This window comes from Bombus vancouverensis, chromosome 16, assembly GCF_051014615.1.
Source record: "Bombus vancouverensis nearcticus chromosome 16, iyBomVanc1_principal, whole genome shotgun sequence".
Taxonomy (NCBI): Eukaryota; Metazoa; Arthropoda; class Insecta; order Hymenoptera; family Apidae; genus Bombus; species Bombus vancouverensis.
Genome location: NC_134926.1, coordinates 5,204,577 through 5,210,658, shown reverse-complemented (window position 1 = coordinate 5,210,658; position 6,082 = coordinate 5,204,577). Strand labels below are relative to the sequence as shown.

The 6,082-nt window shown below is 42.7% G+C and overlaps 1 long non-coding RNA gene across 1 annotated transcript; it reads left to right on the top strand.

The window, feature by feature from the left end:
- The first annotated feature begins 1,426 nt into the window (after positions 1-1,426).
- Positions 1,427-2,414, top strand: LOC143303788 (uncharacterized). Its single transcript, XR_013060438.1, has 2 exons — positions 1,427-1,790; positions 1,926-2,414. It is a non-coding gene; the product is annotated as an uncharacterized LOC143303788 (long non-coding RNA).
- The last annotated feature ends 3,668 nt before the right edge of the window (positions 2,415-6,082 follow it).

Sequence of the window (6,082 nt, the reverse complement as noted above, 5' to 3'; positions counted from 1 at the left end):
AATGAAATGGAATTAAATAAAATTTCAGTACGAAGCAAGCGTTGGTTTAAACCATCCACCAAAACTACCTTCCTGATCGTGTTCGCCTCTTTGGCTACGACACGACACAGTAAATAAAAAGGTCGCGAGTATTCTTATCTTCCAGTGGAGGAATTTCAGCCACGCGGTCAAGTGGTTCGCATTTTTTCCTCGAATTAACATATTCTCGCCGAGTTGTGCGTTTCTTGCTGGTCTTCTTCCCATCGTCGATAGTCTTTTCTGGGCTGTTCCTTTAGAATCGCCGAGTTGTGCAGTGTCTTTACGCCGGAAACGGATGGCCGCGGCCCATCCGAATGAGATCATTAAGAGGAGATTAGAGGTGGTCGGGCCAATTAAAATTTTACAACGGACAAGCGCGTCTCTTGCGAGTAGCGGCAACGAGAACGATACGCCAGGTCACGAGTGGTCGGACTGTAATTGCAGGCGCGTGGACGACATCGTGGTCGATCAGCCTCGATAAGATCGACGTGACCGACGAGGACTTACGATTCCACTGGCTGTCGAAAATCCAGCAGAGGTCGACCTTGCCCCGTAATTTCTAACCAAGTTTCGCCAACTTGTAATTGTTTACTGTGAAGCACCAGGATCGGTATATCGATAGATTGGCACAGCGCAGCGGCGCGTTACGCGGCACGATATTGCCAAACCGTAAGAAACAATAAAGCGCGGTATCTCGGGCCGCGATCGAACACGAAGAAAACAGCACGCAACACGAGCTTCTTCCTCCGAGCCGTCACATCGAACCGTGTCCAGGCATTACGACACACCGACGAGACGCGACACGACGCGACGTCACCTCCGTTTCTTCCTACGCGCCACTAGAGCCCAGAGTCTTTTTATTTCAAATAAATATGACAAACAGTTCGTCGAAATTCAATAACAAATGAGAGTCTGTTCGAAGATACGGAGTTCCATTATTTCGTTGGAGAAAACTAATTACAGTCGTGTAGTTTATGATAAAAATATAACAAATAAAAATGTAATAAATCTTATTCATTTATACAGGGCGGTTGGTAACTGGTGGTACAAGCGGAAAGGGGGTGATTCTAAAATTTTTTTTTTAATTTTTTCATCGAGACATCTACAGTGAGATCCGTTACAACGTGCCGCACGCGTACCGAGCGAAAATTCAAAATCGATTTTCTCGGAAACAAAGCCTCGAACGAAAAATTTGTATTCTATATTTTCGACTTCTTTTTTCGCGTAGAATCACCCCCCTTCCCGTTTGTACCACCAGTTACCAACCACCCTGTATATTACTATAATTAACTTTTTTTTTCGAACTAAAATTTCGAATAGTAACGTAAAATAAGAAATAACAGTTTTCGGTTTACATACATATAACAGATGTACTAATTATTGTAAATTATTCGCTGTTAATAGCATTCCACATCCAAGCACTTCATCAGATAATGGACTGCGTGATCATTAATATAACAGTAGAGGAAGAAAACAGCCTGATAATGGAAGAAGAGCACTTGTTGGCAAGATCAATCATGTTTGAAAGGGTACGCACTATGCTAGTCGTATTATATCTGAATAGAATTAAGAATATAAGAAGAATGATATAATTGGAACGGAGCATCAGAATATAAAACGAAATTAATTAAATAGAAGTAGACGCTACCAGCGATCACACGTATCGGAAGTCTGTAATTTTGAGACGCAAGTTTCATACTACGATAAAAAGACTATTATGTTTCGAACGTTATGTTCAAAGTCAAACAACCAATATCTGAATTTCAAATGAGGTAACGAATAGTACGGTAATTTATTTTTCAAATTTGCCGTTGGTCTATTGACATCGACCAAGATGCAGCGGAGCAACTAACCAATAGATAGAAATTTTATTAATTAACACATTATATGTATTAATTGATATACAGGGTGGCCCAGTATCGATGGTACAATCGTGGAGGAGATCGTATAACACATGAAGAAATCGTTTTGTTCTAGAGAAAATCGCCCTTGAATTTCTACTAAATGAATTTTGACTACCGTTAAATAATAATAATTGTCGTTAAAGATAATATTCTCGGTAAACGGACCTCGATCCATTCACGCAGAAACGTACATATCGAATTAAAAAATTTATTCCAAAGACAAGGCAAGTCTTCGACAATTAAAAACGAGAAAATTGTTGAAGCGGTCACCACTTCTGAGAAAACTCTGCATCTGATCTTTTTAATTTTCTCAAGCACTGAAGCCATAGACTGGGACGAAGGCAGACCATAGACGGTAGACAGGCGACGATGGCTTCTGGGTTTTCAGTTATAGGGTAACACTGGTAGCCTGTGGATCTGGACCAGCTCAAATTATATTCCTACTTGTACTTACACTTCTGTATCAAAATACATTTTCTACTTTACAATTTACCCACGCGTTCCTCTATTCGTATATGTAATAACCTGAACAGAATCAAAAGTTTATTGCGAAGACAAGACAAGTCTTGCACAATTAAAAACGAGAAAATAATTAATAAGAATTAATTCATTTATAATTAATGTATACCGTACGATGGCCAGCATTTTCAACAATTTTTCCATTAATAAAGTAAACCCTAAGAGTCGCATACTTTGTTATTACCCATAAACCTACGGCATATGGTTCGTATGGCATCGTATAGTATCGTTTGTTTATGCATTACATTGTACAGGTATTATTTTATTTGATATATTTGAGTAATTACTTGAATAAACGATTATCTCGATAATGCCCAGTGCTGGTGGAACCAAAGGTGTCTTGGCCCCAGGTTTATTGGATATTCAGCGGACGTTGCGTATCACCTGCTGGCCGGGCCCGATGACTGCTCGAATTCTAATTTACCGGCCAACGAATATTCGTTGGCTGTGCACGGCCCGGCCGGATTGCGGAACTAGCAGCGAGCAACACGAAGTAGCAACCGAAGCAACGCGAGGAAAGGTGAAGCGAGGCGAGACGAGGCGAGGCGATTCCCCGATCGGGCCACCGGGCCCCACCGTATCGTTAATTCCAGGTTGTAAGCGCATAATGTATGCGGCCATTAACCGTAATGAACACGGCCGTGCTTTCTTCCGAAGAACCATATTCCGGAGAATTTGCCGGGAATTTACGACGCACGACACGCTAAGAAGGCATGAATTACGTCAGTGCAGCGTTAAAACCGTCTACGATCGACGTCGCCTTCTCGCTAGTTCGCTAGGCCGGCTGCTAGTTCGCGTAGCTGGACGGATAACACGGACGAAAGATCGGCCGGATTTTCGGATGATCGTGGAAAGCATAGAGCAAAAGACGGTACACGGTGACTGGGACGCTGCTGTCTGCCTCTTCGATCGAAATATTCATGAGGGCCTGGAGAAATTTGTGGTCGAAAATTGTCGGCGATTCTCGTCGGTGTCCGACAAATCGCCGGCTATTTTCTTAATATTATAATCGTGCTGTTTGATCGGCGCGGAATAATTTTTCAGTTTGTCATCGCAGTGGCCTCGTCATGGGAACGGGAATTACGCTTCGAGATTACGAAATCGACAGGGGGGCGCGTAATCCCCGTTAGATCCGTCCACGTAAAACAAACACACCCACCATTCTCGTCGAGTTTGCCATAGTATTCTCACAGGCTACGGGAATTATACATCCCCCTAACGCCGTTTAACTTTGTCCGCTGAAACCTTACACCCTCGTTTCTGTCGTTCCGCGTGCGTTCCATATTCTTCGATCGGATTAGAACGCGCCGTGACTTCTCGTTGGAGAACGCGGAATTCGGTGGAACGCGAACGAACGAGAAGGAGGGTAACGTGGCTCGTCGACGCCTCGTTCACAGTCCAGTTGGCAGGGACGCGATTAATCGACTATCCAGCAGCGCGAACAGAGGGCCATCCTCCATCAACCAGTTGCGGTTCCTTTTTGTCCGACGACATGGGAAACGAGCATCTCTGCGCGCGTCTGCTCTCGCTCCATTAACCAGATAATGAACCGATCGCGAGTTAGTCCATCATCTTCGTAGCCGTGGAAAGGGGACGCGAGCATCGTCCGACGTGGCGCTCAGACCACAGCAGTTTAGAAAGTACGCGCGTTGATATTTTCGTTCGGTGAAATCCGAATAATATCGCGGAGGAGGCGGAGGAAACGCGCCGCTGGGAATGAGATCGCGGCGATAAATCGCTGTAGTCTCGAACCAGCCTCGCGCAATAACGATAACAAGCTAATGGCCTAATAAATAAGTAACCGGAGTCGCAACCCTTTCCGAGTTTAAAATTTTAGAGGGGAAGGGTTGGTCGGTCGATCGTCGCGTGTGAAACGTTTCAAGTATATCGATTCGAGACACCGACAATATGGTCCAGAGAGGGGTGGACGCCGGGCAAACAGGGGGGCGGTCAAATTTGTAACACCCTTCCCAGCCAATCGAGAAATAGTTTTCGCTCGAATTTTTATTTATGTATTTATTTAGTAATTTACGAGCGATACAGTGTATTTGTCGATCTCAGCCGGTAGGCCATGGATTAACACTAGAACTACACGAAGCTATTTTTACCAAAATGACTGGTCTTTAAAAAATACGTGATAATAGAATAGATTTATTACCTTTTCACAGAAGAAATTCCACGTTACGTAGTACATTTTTCGTATTATCGATCCATGTGGGATCCCTAAACGAGGATTGACACGTTTATAAAATTGTAGAACCAGTCGTTTTGATTGCTGTGGTATTTCTAGCGTTAGCATCTAGCGATCTCACGATCGATCCGGAATTTTCCTGATAACTGATATCGTCGTATCGAAGGATACGCGGTAAAAATTTGAAAAACGCGTGGCAAGTTGTACAAAACGAAGAAACTGGTTCGATAAACAGATCGCAGGACCCTTTTACATTTTGACTGCTATTGGTTTAAGTAGCCTCGATACGAAATTATTTTCAGTTTGAATTCACAGAAAACAAAATAAAATTCATTATATTATCCTTTTAGTTATCCTTGCGAAAGTCATTACATCGTTGTAATTGGAAAAAATATAATATGAAGTAGGAATTTTAAAATAAAATTGCAAAACCAGTCGATTTGACTTAGCGTTAAAACGCACATACTCGTTCATATGGCAACGTTCTTCTGACATAAAATTCTGGGTCGAATCTTTAGCCTCAGTTTCACTGTCCCAACGCTTGTCTCGTAATCTCGCAATTATTTGTATCTTGATGCTAACTATTACGTATAATCGCTAGTGTCTTTTTAATTCCTTCAAATTGCTCGTTGATATACGTACAATACACCTATGGGTTATCGTCTAGCGAATATCCAGTATCCTTTGATTAATTTACTGGCAACATAGCTGCGACATAGCCGACATATTACGCAAAGGTGAAGAGGAATTACAATGTAAAATACACAAGCAAAAGGAGTAGAAAGAAACTGATTGGCAACAACTTGTTAATGAGAGTTAAATAACTGGGAAGCTTGTCGTCCGAACTTACAGAAGGAAGCAGAGAAGCTTCTGCTCGGTCGGAAATACCATTTACTTACGTAATTGCATGTTCCTGTCACGGACACGCTAAATCTATCGTAATATCATTTATAAAGAAGCGAACACGGAAGACCGGAGTATTACGTAAGGAGCGAACCATTGAAATTAACAAGCCAAGTGAAGTAGCGGAAAACAGTGAACAAGGTTATCGATCACTTTGAATATAAAAATAATATCACCAAGATTTCCCGCCTCCCTCGATATTAGCATATTATCATTTTGCCAAATACGAGGTGCTGTGTGTCCTGCGAATCGAGCAATTTCCTCCGCGTTTTTCCAATAAGTCGAACGTACTTTGTTCGATAAGAAGACCGCGCGATATAGCAGCGTATTGTACCTTCAGCTACGACCACGGAATTGTAAACAGCTTTTCAAGCGAACAGATTTCTCAGATTCCTACAGAATCGAAAGGTAAATGCAACGCATCTGTTTGCCACGTTCGCCGTGTTAATATGCGATATACTTGGACAGCCTGGAATCTGCAACGAGATTCCGCGACGCTGGAACCGCGGCAGTACGGAAGAGAAGCGTGAAGCTGGAAATCAGCAAG